At 38.8% G+C, this 15,121-nt stretch overlaps 1 protein-coding gene across 6 annotated transcripts in view; it reads right to left on the bottom strand.

Annotated features, from left to right (window-relative positions):
• The window catches only part of LOC117412174 (kelch-like protein 13), a 92,761-nt gene extending 84,680 nt beyond the window's left edge, over window positions 1-8,081 (bottom strand). For 3 of the 6 annotated variants that reach the window (XM_058988993.1, XM_034020218.3, XM_034020224.3), the window contains exon 1: window positions 7,933-8,081. The gene's annotated coding sequence lies outside the window, so the exon portion shown is untranslated. The remainder of the gene's footprint in view (window positions 1-7,932) is intronic. The other 3 variants (XM_058988994.1, XM_034020223.3, XM_058988997.1) reach the window with 3 other exon arrangements.
• Between the last annotated feature and the right edge of the window lie 7,040 nt (window positions 8,082-15,121).

The following is a 15,121-nucleotide window of genomic DNA, read 5'->3' as shown; positions in this document are numbered from 1 at the left end:
TAGCCTGTCCAGCCTCCTTCATATCAGAAAGGAAATCTTTGAGGCTGGTTTCAAATAAAAGATCACTCTGAAAGGGTATCTAATATTTTTGTCTGGGTATCCGTTGACAGAGAAGATGTTCTCATTTAGATGCATCGTCTTGCAGAAATGACATTAGCCACAGCTCTGGCGTTAGTATCAATCGCATCACATGTTGCTTGCAGTTGAACCTTTGTAGTGATTTTTCCCTCTTCTGCCAGCTGCATGGCCACCTCTAGATTTTCAGGTGTAGGTGACTGCAAAAGTGTAGACAGCTGGTTCCACAGCATATGCTGGTACTTTGCTGCATAGACCTGATAATTATTGACATGCATGGTGAATGTGGTGGCAGAGTAATCTTTTTTTTAGCAGATCCACCCAAAAAAGCCGATCTAGAGGACATACCTGCAGTTGGTGTAGCCATGATGGGATCCAGTTTAGGCTGTTTGAAAAGGTGTTTTTTATAATCCACTGGTACCCTGTAGAATTTATCAAGATAAACCTGAACTCCATTGTTGTCAAGGGCTGTCTGCTCTTTTAGAAGTAGAGGGTGTAGAACGGCTCTTATCAGAACGGTGACGTGACAGTGGGGAAGAAACTCCCTTGTGAGTCGGAGTGACTGACATGTCTACAGACTTCAAACATAAATCTGTGTTAGAAGATAGAGAAAGTGGGGAACCACACTTCGAACAAATAGAAGGCATAGAAATAAAGAAAAAAGCGGTAAGCGAAACGCAAACTAGTCCTTAGTAAGGAGGTAAGAAGCTTGTATTGCAAGAGCACGTTGTGGCCAAGTAAATAACTACAGCTAACTAACTTGATCAAAACAGATTACACAGTGGCAGTTCCATGAACGTTATCCTTCACATTTCTTTTTCTTTTGCCATTTAATGTAAAGCCACAGAATGAAACTGACACTGACCTGTACTGTCAAAGGGCCTGTCAATCACTTCAATAAAACACACAAGACCTGACCCAGGCTGTAAAATGTTGGCACCCACACACACAATGTGCACCCAAGGGTTTGTCCAGGAGCCCCCCCCCCCCCCCCGCACCAAGTTTTGAACTTTCGCCGGGATCCAAGATGAGCTTGATCACCATGGAAATAGTGAACATAAACGGTAAGCTCCCAATGTTTTTCTTTACATAACACTGTATTAAGAGACAGGGCCATATTTACTATTATTGGGATGGTGGGTATCCCTTTCTAGATATTCATTCCATCAAAAGTTCTCAATAATAAATACAGTATTTTAAATGTATCATTTCCACGATCAGCTAGTTTATTTATTTGCTGCAATATGGTAATTTAGACTCCCGTTTGTAATTCTCCCCTCCATTTAAAACATAGAAATAATGTTACCATTGTATTCATCACATTGAATTTAGATTGCCCCTGATACTGTTAGTGACCAATCTTTTAAAAATGCCAATCATGTATTTTGTCATGCCTTCGAAAAGATCAAATGTGACGGAAGGAATGTCACTCATTTTTAAAAACTTTAAAAGACATCACAACAATGTGTGTTTTTACATGTTGTGTATTGATAATGTATTCATTATCTAAATGAAGATTCTAGCTTGAGATTCGTAGCTCCGACTGCGCTGGGACCTCATGGGTGTATTGTAACTAACTCACATAAATACATTTCTGCTGGAATTATCAATTTAAAAATAAAACTGTCCGTTTTTTTCCCCCCCTCTGTAAATTCATGTTAATTAAAAGTAAACTTGAACCGTTCTTTAAAACTCCAATCTTAAAATAACTTTGCTCACAGAAACAGGCCTGCCCAAAGACAGGGAAGTCTACGGTTATTCTTAGAGTTATAGTGATTTTTTTATGTGCTTATTTTTCAGTGAGCTATACTGTTTATTGTGTGGTCTGCTGAGATAAATAAAAAAAAAAAATACAGGTGGTCCGCGGACACAAAAGTTTGAGAACCGCTGATCTACAGAACAGTATGCTCAGCCATTGACAAAAGTAATCATCTCAGATACTGTCAATTTCTTAATGTACTTCGAGCTTTGCTCATCAGGGATAGTGAAACTGGAGTGCTGACAATTCTATGCACTTAAAGCAATGCTCAGCAGAAAAAATACAGGTGCAGACTCCAATACACTCCAACACAAACTGCACTGCATAGCACCTCTTTATACATCAACACATATTAGAAAGAGTTACAGAGCAGAAACCCCTGAAAAAGCTGCAGTAGATCACAGCAGTGGTGGTTTGTTCCAAGGCAAATTGGATCAAAGGGTTTTTGACATCTGTATTCGGTAAACCCAAAATGACAAGGGAGCAGGACATACCATTATTATATACGTCAATTTTTAACTGTGACAAGCAAGCTCAATACAGTGTTATTGCATCATTAGACAATTAGTCGCAATGCAGAAAAAATAAAAATAACGTATTAGACATTAAAATGTATTATTTTCCTGTATTATTGCCGCCGCGGTGGCTGCAAGTGACAAAGCAGGTATGAGTAGAGCTGCAGCTCCTGTGATATGCAGTATATACACACTCTATGGATAAGGCCTTTACCACTGAATTCAATCAATATGCCCAGAGAATGCAGCAACAAAGTAATCAGACAAACTAAACTCATTTCATACATGCACACTAAATGAAGTTACCTTAATACAAATAATGAAGTGACCTGCTCACAGAAGTATCTGTTTTGCCTGTTTCGCAGCTTCACACAGTTTATATTGTTTATTCCAGTTTCACAATGGTTTAGGGTCTCTATTAACATTTTAATTTTCTTTCAATGCTTTGCGTTTGGATGTTTTAGTAAGTTTAGCACTGTTTTATTAGGTCTTGTGACGGAAATATAATGAGTTCTGGTTGTAAATCTCCCTCTCGACCTGTGAGGGCACTAAGTAGCGAAAGGGAAAGGCTTTGGACAGGTTGGCCTGACAGTTCATTCCCTGGGTCGGGAGGTCAGTCAGCCTGGAAAAAGGCAAGACTCCGGTGCAGGAAAGTATTGACCTGGAAAGTAAACGAGGTAGCAGTGCAGGCAATTGAATCAGCTGCAATCGTTTACCAAGGGGTCATGCATAATCGCTTAAAAGGAGCCGGAGAATTGTAAATCTTTTCCTTCGCTTTTGGTTTCAAAATAGACCTGGAAGGACCCGTGCACTGTGTATTAAGAGTATCGTGACTGTTTGTTTGTCTTGTCTATAATTGTTACTTGTGTGTTTATAGACGGCTAAAACGTTCCGGAGCTGTCGCTAAGAGCCAGCACTGAACCCGGAACAGCACTGCACTATTTGTCACTCTTTAAACTGTATCACCCACCACGAGCACTACAGCACGCACCCAGGACTGGTGATCGTGGTTGTATATTGTGGGAGAGACACTGTTTATTGTTTAGGGCTGCAATCCCTGCTACTGTTCTCCGTGTTTTAAGCATCGCTGTGTATAACCAGAGTTTATTATTTGGTCACCAGACCTGGATTATAACAAAACTAAAACATCTATTTTCCATACCGGATTACAAATCTCTGTCTGTTTATTCCTGCACTGCATCACCTCTGCACCTGTACATAATCAGCAACCACTTTGCCACAGGTCTACACAGAGTAATAGCACTTTTTTTTTTTTTTTGAACTCTAAAAGCTTCCACCTTCAGCTTTTCACTTCTTAGGATGCATTTTTTTAGCAAAATGTTTAAGTTAAGGTACGCAGGGTGAGTGTTTGCATATGAAAACACCTCCAGATAACTGAACACCTACACAGTTTTTCTACTGAGGGCTGTCAGAATCAATCAAGTAAGTTTTCTCATACTGTAACTTTTGATTTCTGTTACCATATTAAAATGATTAAGGGATGGTAATATGAATGGTCTATGTGCAGCGAAGGGTGCAATGAGATCCTGAAACTGCCAACGCTTTTTCATTGTACAAAAAAAAAACTGTTTCGGTTCACTCTTCTCTTCTGCCGGTATCTTTCGATTTAGAATTTTATGCACGTTGGTTTCGGTTTGGGAAAATTGTAACCTTTGCATCTCAAGCTTCTAACCTTTGCATAGGGCAGCAGTGTGGAGTAGTGGTTAGGACTCTGGACTCTTGACCGGAGGGTTGTGGGTTCAATCCCAGGTCGGGACACTGCTGCTGTACCCTTGAGCAAGGTACTTTACCTAGATTGCTCCAGTAAAAACCCAACTGTATAAATGGGTAATTGTATGGAAAAATAATGTGATATCTTGTAACAATTGTAAGTCGCCCTGGATAAGGGCATCTGCCAAGAAATAAATAAATAAATAAAAAATAAGCTCACTTTAACCCGCAGTAACTGCATCAAATTATAGCAATGCAAAGATACAGTAGTATTGTAGCACTTTTCTTTTACCTGAATGTGTGAATCCCCTTCCAATAATCAAAAATCAACACACTATAGTACAGCTCCCAGTTCACTAATGAATAACAATTCCATAACACTCACTTTACTGTACCTTTCATCTATTTCAGATTCTTTCATATTTAAGCTGACTCAGACAGCTTAGGTTTTTGTTTTTTTTGTGTGTGTAAACGCAGCTGGCCCAGGTCCAGCCATCCTAAAAGTTGCCTGCTCCAGAGGGGGCTCTGCGATGGCTTTGGTCTGTTTTTGGTCTATTGTAATTGCAACGGTCCCTGAGACAGCTGGCATTTGCCATGTATATTCGTAGACAACGCCCCCATTGTCAGTGTCAAACAAGCATTGACAACAGCAACAGGAAGCTGGGATTGTTACTCTGACAACAGAACCAAATACTATCTTTGACAGAACGCTGAGAGAGACAGAGGCAGAGGATTCCAAAATACAAACACACTTTTGTATTTGTGCTATAATGCGATAGCCGTATCAGTCCAGAGACGATAGACAAAGAGAAGGAGATGTGATACCTTTTATTGGACTAACTAAACAAAAATTAGTCACAAGCTTTCAAGACATTTAATAATTCATATGGCATAAAAGTGAAACAAGCCTAATTGCCACAGAACTCTGTCAGAAATCTAGTTTTTCACACAGATCTACAAATGTAACCTGTGATCGTATTTTGATACGTATCAATATGAGGAAATGCTTGGTTTTGTGGGAACCTCTATCTAGGATTGAACAAATCATTACAGTAAAGTCACTAAGAAAATGAAAGGCTTCCTTCACGGGGCGAATACAAGTAACATTGTAATCACATTTTTAAAAAGTATAAAACAGCACCCGTGTGCTCAGCAAGTTAACCATTCAAAATGTAACCACATGCATTACGTGCTTAACAGTTCTGACTAGGTGCATGCCACATGTTTAAATGGGAATAGCTGATGCATTGTTTCTAATCTGTTTTCATGTACAGTTAATATGTTCTGATTAGATGACAATAGAAAGAAAACAAGCTGTTATAATCTGCAATAAACACACCCAATGTTGAATTTATTCATTGTGATTGTGTTATTATAAACGCCTTCAGAGTTGCTACGGCGTCAGTGAATTGAAGAAAAATAAACATTGCAGTTTTTCACTCTGGAAATCTGGTAACCCCAGATGTGAATATATGTAGAAGCACTAGCTTCAGGTCCAAAAGCACTACTTTAAACAAAGAACTGAAGGAAATCTTTGGATTTATGAAAAGCTTTATTTTTTAAATTGCCTCATCGATAGAACAGCGATGCGTTAGTATAGATGCATTGTTGGTAAATAAGCTTGAGTTCTGGGGGAGAATGTACACCATTGAAAGTCGCAGAGGTTTCTTTTTAGCTATTAAACAAATGTGTTTCTCTTGTGGGTAATAAAATGAATTATTGTTTACATTGACATACTGAAGAGAGCTGTCAGACTGGTGTGTAAATGCAGCCTATACAATAACATCTGTTTCTTTACATGTCCAATAAGCAAAGTTTGCAATGCTTCGCTCCATTTCTGATGGCAACATTCAATCTCAATTAGCAAGGAACCACCACCTTGAAGTAGAAACACACAAGTGATACAAATGCCAGGCTTGGTGTTGATTTAAACACTTGTGCTTCTTTTTGGGGAGGGGAAATGTCTTTGCGCAGTGGGAGGTGAATAGGACGTCCTTCAGGGCCTTTCCACATACTGGCCAAAGGCAGCTCAGCTCCGTGTTCACGTGCAAACAGGAGGCTCAGCTGATAAAAATCTTCTAATCTGATTGACTCTGATCCAGTTCATGTCTGAGTTGTAGTTGTAAACACACTTGCTGAGAAAACAGGCTATTTAATTTTGCCATCTCATTAAAACATCACAAAAACTAGAAAGGTAAATATAGCATTGCACTCTATCTACTGTCCTTCATAAAAACATGTTTAACATCAGACATTAACTTGATACAGGATGTGTGTTTCAAACAATACAGTAAAGGTTATAACAGTGACACCCAACCCCGGTGCTGGGGCCCACTGTGTCTGCTGGTTTTCATTCCTACTTTCTCAATTACTCAATCAAACCCTTCACCGAACTCATAATGTGCTTAATTAGACCTTTTAAATTGTTCTCAGCTCCTAAAAAGATGCCAATTTCAAGTTTTATAAAATTGTAGAGTTAACTTGAAATCTACAACTGTTTAAAAGCTGAAAACAATTAAAAAGGTCTAATTATGCACAGTATTAGTTCAATTAAGGGTTCAAGTAAGTAATTGAGAACTCAGTTGGAATGAAAACCAGCAGACACAGGGGGTCCCCAGTAGCAGGACTGGGAAACCCTGATCTAGTGTCCTTTAAAATGACTGTTTGAACTCTTGTTGCCAGATTCAGTTTTGTTTTTCTAGGGTTACTGTGTATCTACTGCAGGCAACCAGCCATGAATACGCATGGAAATAAAATACAAAATTAAAACTAATTTAAAAACGTTTTATTATTATTATTATTATTATTATACAAGATCCCGTGCATTTTCAATGTTTTGCCGTTCTATTAATACGGCACATGCACGTTTATATATAACACGCGGAGGTACCCTGTATTGCCCATTGCAGATTGTAAAGTGACAGCAAAACACATCTAGGTTTCAGTAGAAGAATGTACAAACATGAAATGGCTGCAATGGGAAGGTTGCAATGTGCAACCCCAACACTCAAGTAGTGCGTGCATTATTAAATCACAAATGATGTTAATTTGATTATGTTGTCTGATATTGACTACAGTACCTCGAATGTAGTTGATGAAAAATATACGTAGTGCAATAGGACCATTCACAACTAACGCCTATCATAGGTCAGATACGACTGGCATTATCCTATAGCAGAGGCAACGGGAGTGGAGACGTAAACACAGTGAGGGGGACACCACTGACCGCATCACATACATAAACAGCATAAAAATCTTCTTAGTTGTTACTTTAGCATTTTGACCCAAATCACAAAAAAGCCACAATAACGTGACAGGACAGCTCCCAAATCCTGCTTCGCTCGAGTAATACAATAATATACTTTTAAAACGAACAGTCTGTACTAATACAGTTCTCTAAAATCTTACATTTCTACACAGATCAATTACATAAATTGTCGATTACAATGGCTTTCAATCAAGGACTGCCAACCCGGTACGTCTCTTCCTCCTACCTACACAGTTTTAACTTTCAAAAGTTCTAGTATCCATGCATTGTTTTCTATACCGGGGTCAGATACACACACATTGCCGTTTTTTATTCTTGGAAATTAAATCCTAATTATTGCCGTTATTGATTTTACATAAACACATTCCTGACGACAATAAAACTAAAATGAGATGACACACAGGCTGTGTATACCGTGTCAACTATCATGAGAACTACCGCTTGGACAGTTTAAAAACGACAAGTTCGCAAAACGCTACAGGCGCCAGTGCTCTCCCCACGACAAGTTCTCTCTTTTCCTCTCTACTATCTCAAAACATATCTGCGGCGGGTCGAATATCACTAACTTGGGCTGATTTTCTTACCTGCTCGTCACCGACTTACTCTTCTTCGCTCTTTAGTCCCAAAGCTACCCCACTCCTGAACCTCAACAAGCCCCGCCCCCGCCTAGCGCCTTATTGGCTGTGGCGATTGAGAGTCTCCGGCGAGAGCGCTGTCTAATGGGTGAATCTGTTGGCAATCAAAGAGAGAGCTCAGGGACTTCCGTTCCAAAGGTCCGTTTGCGCAAGTACGTCGAGGTGGTCGCAGTAGTATTGTTTGGGAGAGTTGCAGTGCAGTGGATAGTAACTGCAGCACTGTGAAGTTAACATGGCAGTCTGTGATTGTGAAGCATAGAATTGGATAATGTATTATATGGTACACATTACTGAGTATATATATACACACAGATGTGCTCAAATTTGTTGGTACCCTTACAGCTCATTGGAATAATGCTTCATTCCTCCTGAAAAGTGATGAAATTAAAAGCTATTTTATCATGTATACTTGCATGCCTTTGGTATGTCATAGAATAAAGCAAAGAAGCTGTGAAAAGAGATGAATTATTGCTTATTCTACAAAGATATTCTAAAATGGCCTGGACACATTTGTTGGTACCCCTTAGAAAAGATAATAAATAATTGGATTATAGTGATATTTCAAACTAATTAGTTTCTTTAATTAGTATCACACATGTCTCCAATCTTGTAATCAGTTATTCAGCCTATTTAAATGGAGAAAAGTAGTCACTGTGCTGTTTGGTATCATTGTGTGCACCACACTGAACATGGACCAGAGAAAGCAAAGGAGAGAGTTGTCTGAGGAGATCAGAAAGAAAATAATAGACAAGCATGGTAAAGGTAAAGGCTACATGACCATCTCCAAGCAGCTTGATGTTCCTGTGACAACAGTTGCAAATATTATTAAGAAGTTTAAGGTCCATGGAACTGTAACCAACCTTCCTGGGAGCAGCCGCAAGAGGAAAATCGATCCCAGATTGAACAGAAGGATAGTGCGAATGGTAGAAAAAGAACCAAGGATAACTGCCAAAGAGATACAAGCTGAACTCCAAGGTGAAGGTACGTCAGTTTCTGATCGCACCATCCGTCGCTTTTTGAGCAAAAGTGGGCTCCATGGAAGAAGACCCAGGAGGACTCCACTTTTGACAGAAAAACATAAAAAAGCCAGACTGGAATTTGCTAAAATGCATATTGACAAGCCACAATCCTTCTGGGAGAATGTCCTTTGGACAGATGTGTCAAAACTGGAGCTTTTTGGCAAGTCACATCAGCTCTATGTTCACAGACGAAAAAATGAAGCTTTCAAAGAAAAGAACACCATACCTACAGTGAAACATGGAGGAGGCTCAGTTATGTTTTGGGGCTGCTTTGCTGCGCCTGGCACAGGGTGCCTTGAATCTGTGCAGGGCACAATGAAATCTCAAGACTATCAAGGCATTCTGGAGCGAAACGTACTGCCCAGTGTCAGAAAGCTCTATCTCAGTCGCAGGTCATGGGTCCTCCAACAGGATAATGACCCAAAACACACAGCTAAAAGCACCCAAGAATGGATAAGAACAAAACATTGGACTATTCTGAAGTGGCCTTCTATGAGTCCTGATCTGAATCCAATCGAACATCTATGGAAAGAGCTGAAACTTGCAGTCTGGAGAAGGCACCCATCAAACCTGAGACAGCTGGAGCAGTTTGCTCAGGAAGAGTGAGCCAAACTACCTGTTAACAGGTGCAGAAGTCTTATTGAGAGCTACAGAAAACGTTTGATTGCAGTGATTGCCTTTAAAGGTTGTGCAACAAAATATTAGGTTAACGGTCCCATCATTTTTGTCCATGCCATTTTCATTTGTTTTATTATTTACAATATTATGTTGAATAAAAAATCAAAAGCAAAGTCTGATTTCTATTAAATATGGAATAAACAATGGTGGATGCCAATTACTTTTGTCAGTTTCAAGTTATTTCAGAAAAAATTGTGCATTCTTCGTTTTTTGTGGAGGGGTACCAACAAATTTGAGCACGTCTGTATATATACACACACACACACACAGTGCCTTCCGAAAGTAGTGGGACAGCGAGGTCTAACCTGTTATTTTTGCATTACAGTCAAGCAATTTGTATTTGTGATTATGAGATTAATGTGAAAGTACAATAATCTGTGTTTTATTTTTGGGTAATTCCATGCATACATTTGATCATATTAGAACAAGAACATACTTTGTGTTCAACCCACTTATTTCAAGTGACCATAAGTATTGGGACACATTCACTTTAAGTAACTTTTAGGGTGTAAAAGTCAGTATTTGGTTGCATATCCCTTTGAGGCAATAACTGCATGAAGTCTGCGACCCATTGAACTCACCAAACTCTTTGTGTAATCATTTGAGATGCTTTGCCAAGCCTTTGCCAAGCCATTTTGAGTTCTTGTTTATTCTTGGGGTGTTCTGACTTCAATTTTTTCTCCAGCATGTTAAATGCATGCTCAGTTGGATTCAGATCTGGAGATTGACTTGGCCAGTCTAAGATTTTCCACTTTTTTCTCCTGATGAACTCCTTGGTTGTATTGGCCGTATGTTTTGGGTCATTGTCATGCTGCATGGTGAAGCGCCGCCCAATAAGTATGGAAGCATTTTCTTCTACATAAGCAGACAAAAATGTTTCTGTAAAACTTCAGAATTCATTCTGCTGCTGCCATCATTAGTTACATCATCAATAAAGACGAGTGAGCCAGTTCCAGAGGTGGCCATGAGATTACCTCCACCATGCTTCACAGATGAGGTGGTGTTCTTTGGAGCATCTGCAGTTCCTTCCTTTCTCCACACTTTAACCTTTCCATCACTTTGGTAAAGGTTTATCTTGGTCTCATCTGTCCATAAAACTTTGTTCCAAAACTCTCCTGGCTCATCTTTGTACTTCAGAGCAAATTCTAACCTGGCTTTTCTGTTCTTGGTACTGAGGAGAAGTTTACATCTTGCAGTGTAGCCTTTGTACTTCTGCTGTCTCAGTCTTCTGCGAACTGTGGATTTTGATACCTTCATCCCTGCACTCTGGAGGTTGTTGGTGATTTCACTGACAGTTGTTTTAGGGTTTTCGTGACAGCTCTGATAATTTTACTGTCATTAACTGCAGATGTTGTTCCTGGCCAGCCCGGTCTTGGCTGATAGGTAATTATACCTGTGGTTTCTTTCTTCTTCAGTGTATTCCAAATTGTTAATTTTGGTATGCCCAATTTCTGTGCTATGGTTCTGATTGAGTTTTTCTTTTCTTTCAGCTTCAATATTGCCTGCTTTTCTTTAACAGAAAGTTCTCTGGGTTTCATATTGATTTTCGACTACGAACTCCAAACACTGATGTCAAAGCGAGACAGGTTGATAGGATGTTCACAGCTCTTTTATGAGTGCCTAATTACCCAACAGCAAACACCTGACCAACAAGAGACACCCGTCAGCCAATTGTCCCAATGCTTTTGCCCCTTCAAAATAAAGAGGTTCAACACTATCAATTTGTTTAATTGACCCAAGAGGGTAGAACTGAATTGACTTTATTAAAAATAAAACACTTAGGAGTTGTACTTATCAGTCATGTTTTTTTTTTTTGGAAGAAATGATTATTATTAGAGTTCATAGTGAAAATCCCAGTTTAGACTTCACTGTCCCAATACTTTATATATACATTTTGTGATGTACATATACTGTATATTGATAATTGATATTAACAAAACTAGTAAACAACTTGGTGCACTGCATTTTTGTACCTTTCTGGAACTTGGTTCTGTAAGTCTTGCAGCAAGCTGATGTTAAGCCTCATGTTTGTTTTTTTGAAGAAATTTGTGGAACCAACAGATTTTTTTTTTCACGTTTTCATTCTTCTGAAACAAATGTTGCTCTGTGAATTAGGGTTACGAGATTGTACTACAACTCTATCCACGGTCACTCAAGCCTGGTACGGAGGTCTGTAGCCAGCAGCAATAATGTAGGACACCCCTGGCACAAAATCCCAGCTAAGCTAATTTAATACATTGTGGGGTACAAACATGACTTTTTGTCCTTGGTAGGTACTTGTGATTGATACTATTTAAGGAGAGTGAACAATTAATTGCATCTTATTGCTAAGGGACAGAAAAGAACATAACAATGGTTCACCACCCTTTCCATGCAAAAGCACCTTCTATCCTCGGTTCTGAATATGCCCTTCTTCAGCTTCCACTCGTGGCCCCTGGTTCTGTTCTCTGTGACCTGTGAAAAATAATTCTCAGCAGTTACTTTGTTAAACCCCTTGACAATTTTAAATACCTCTATTAAGTCGCCTCTGGTTCTCCTCCTTTCTAGGCTGTACAGATTCAGCTCTTTCAGTCTATCTTCATATGACATACCCTTCAATCCTGGGATTAATCGTGTTGCTCTCCTCTGTACTCTCTCCAATGCCTCAATGTCTTTCTTATGATATGGGGACCAGAACTGGACACAATATTCTAGGTGTGGCCATACTAGTGCATTGTATAATTTTAATATAACTTTTCTTGATTTGAATTCGACTTTCTTGGCTATATAACCTAACATTCTATTTGCCTTTTTTATAGCTTCTCCGCACTGCGGACCCCCAAGTCCTTTTCATACATAGCTTCCTCTATTTCATTACTATTCATGCTGTACTTGCCTCTAATGTTTTTGCACCCTATGTGCAAGAATTTACATTTATTCACATTAAATTTCATCTGCCATGTGTCAGACCAAGCTTGAATCTTGTCTAAATTCCGGCGCCTCCTTAAGACTCACCTCTTCAAAGAGCACCTGTAGAACTCCTCTGTTTGTATCCTGGGACACTATCACCCTTCATGTAAATGTGCTTTATTTTGCTCTTATCAGCCCCTATTTTACTGCATTTAATCATGTACTTCAGAATACTGTAATCTGCCAAGTTTTTAACCTGTAGTACTTTGTATTTAATCACATCCTGATGTAACTATCACTATTTAATCATATCCTGATGTAACTATCACTATTACCTGCTGTATTATTGAATTGTGGTTTGTCAAACTTGTACTTTACTTGAACAAAAGTTATTGTATTTCTTGCTCTTATTGTATTACTTGTATTGTAACGCTTGAAATGTTTTTGCTTACGATTGTAAGTCGCCCTGGATAAGGGCGTCTGCTAAGAAATAAATAATAATAATAATAATAATAATAATAATAATAATAATAATAATAATAATAATAATAATAATAAATCTCTCTGTATTATTGAAGCTGCTCTTTGGGAGTTGGCTACCCTTCCCAGTTTTGTGTTGTCTGAAATTTGCATAGTTTAATGATTATGTCTTGGTCCAGGTCATTTATATAGAATAAGAATAGCAATGATCCCTGTGTTACCCCATTTGTTCAAGTTTGATGTCTGGCCTCTAATTATAACTCTTTGCTTTCTATCTTGTAACCAGTTATGAATCCATGCTGCTACTTTACCATTTATTCCTACTGATTTCATCTTTAGATATAGCCTTTCCTGTAGTACTTTGTCAAATGCTTTTTGTAAATCTAAGTAGATTATGTCATACGCATCCTTGTCCACTCTAGTCACCTCCTGAAAGAAATCTAGTAAATTAAACAAGTTCTACCCTTCTAAAGCCATGCTAGCTGTCTCCTATAATGTTGTTACTATATAAATATTCATCCATTTTGGTCCTTATTAGTTTCCATGATTTTACATGTGATTGATGTTAAACGTATAGGGCTGTAGTTCCCAGGGTCGAATTTATTTTTAAATATAGGAACAACATTGCCAACTTTCCTGTCCAATGACTCCTTTATTTATAAATTTATTGACTATAACATATTGTGTTAAAAATCTGTTCTCTAGTTTCCCTGAGTTCTCCATCAGGCCCTGGAGATTTGTTTATTTGAAGTGCTGCTAGCTCCCTTAGTACTTCATTCTCTTTCATAACAAACTCTGGTAATGATGTTTGTGTACATTCTGTTAACCTTGGTATATTGTATAAATCCTCCTTTGTAAATACGTGTACAAAGTATTGATTAAGTATATCTGTGATTTGGTAGTCTTTAGTCACTAAATTACACTGCTGTCACATACACTACTGACATCCTATTTCACTTTCCTTTTAGTATTAACATATTGAAGAAACCCTTTTGGATTAAGTTTACTATCTTGTCTGTCTAGTTCCCTTTTCACTCTCCTGGTCTGTTTTGTAAGGCCTCTACAGGCCTCTACAGGCCTCTCTGTATTCTATTTGTGAGGCTGCTTCCTTTCATTTAATATTTTATTTTTAATATGCAGCTTAATAGATCGATTTACCCATCGTGGTTTCTTTTTTTTAAGTTTACCATTTCTCATTTTAGGGATACATGTATTCTCCATTTCTAACATTATATCCCTAAAATGTAATCCAATTGTTTTCAGCTTCATTATTGTCACAAAGACGGCGGGAGTGGGTGGCGTCAGACCTGAAACAGGAAGTAATACACAGAGACTTGGGGTTTTGGTGAAGCTGAGCGCGTGATCGCGCTCAGTATTTAATGATTACACCGTGTAACAATTTTTTTTTTTTTTTTTGGTTCCTGGGTAATAAGTGTTATTTCCTAATTGCTTATGCCTCAAAAGTATAGAAAATGGCTATTATTCCCCACAAACTTTGCTTTTGTGACCAGGACAGTGATATTTTGAAATTTACCTATTTTCCAGAACATTCCAGATAGATTCAGTGCTGAGTAAACTTGGAGTAACTTCTAGAACTTTCTAGAACTTTCCAGTAATATAAATAGTAGTATAAATACAGGGGCCTTAAGCCCACTAGTTCAGTTTAGTTCCAGCTGCCTAAGTGGATACATATCTGCATTTTTCTGAGATGGCATCAAGGTCATAGGAGACTTCAAAATGGTGGCATTCCTGATGGGTCTCCAAGGCGGTTTTACCAAGTTTCCCTGCTGTCTTTGCCTTTGGGACAGCAGGGACACCAAGGCGCACTACCACAGGCAGGACTGGCCACAGCGGACCGAGTTCTCTGTGGGGAGGAACAACGTCAAGTGGGAGCCACTGGTGGACCCCCGGAAGGTGCTGATGCCACCACTGCACATCAAATTGGGCCTTATGAAACAATTTGTCAGAGCTCTAGATAAGGAGTCGGCAGCCTCCAAGTACCTTCAAGACTTCTTCCCGAAGCTGTCTGAGGCAAAGGTCTAAGCCGGTGTCTTCATCGGACCACAGATAAA

This window comes from Acipenser ruthenus, chromosome 16 (genome assembly GCF_902713425.1).
Source record: "Acipenser ruthenus chromosome 16, fAciRut3.2 maternal haplotype, whole genome shotgun sequence".
Lineage (NCBI taxonomy): Eukaryota > Metazoa > Chordata > Actinopteri > Acipenseriformes > Acipenseridae > Acipenser > Acipenser ruthenus.
Note: the sequence above shows the minus strand (reverse complement) of the source record. Positions and strands in the feature narration are given on the sequence as shown.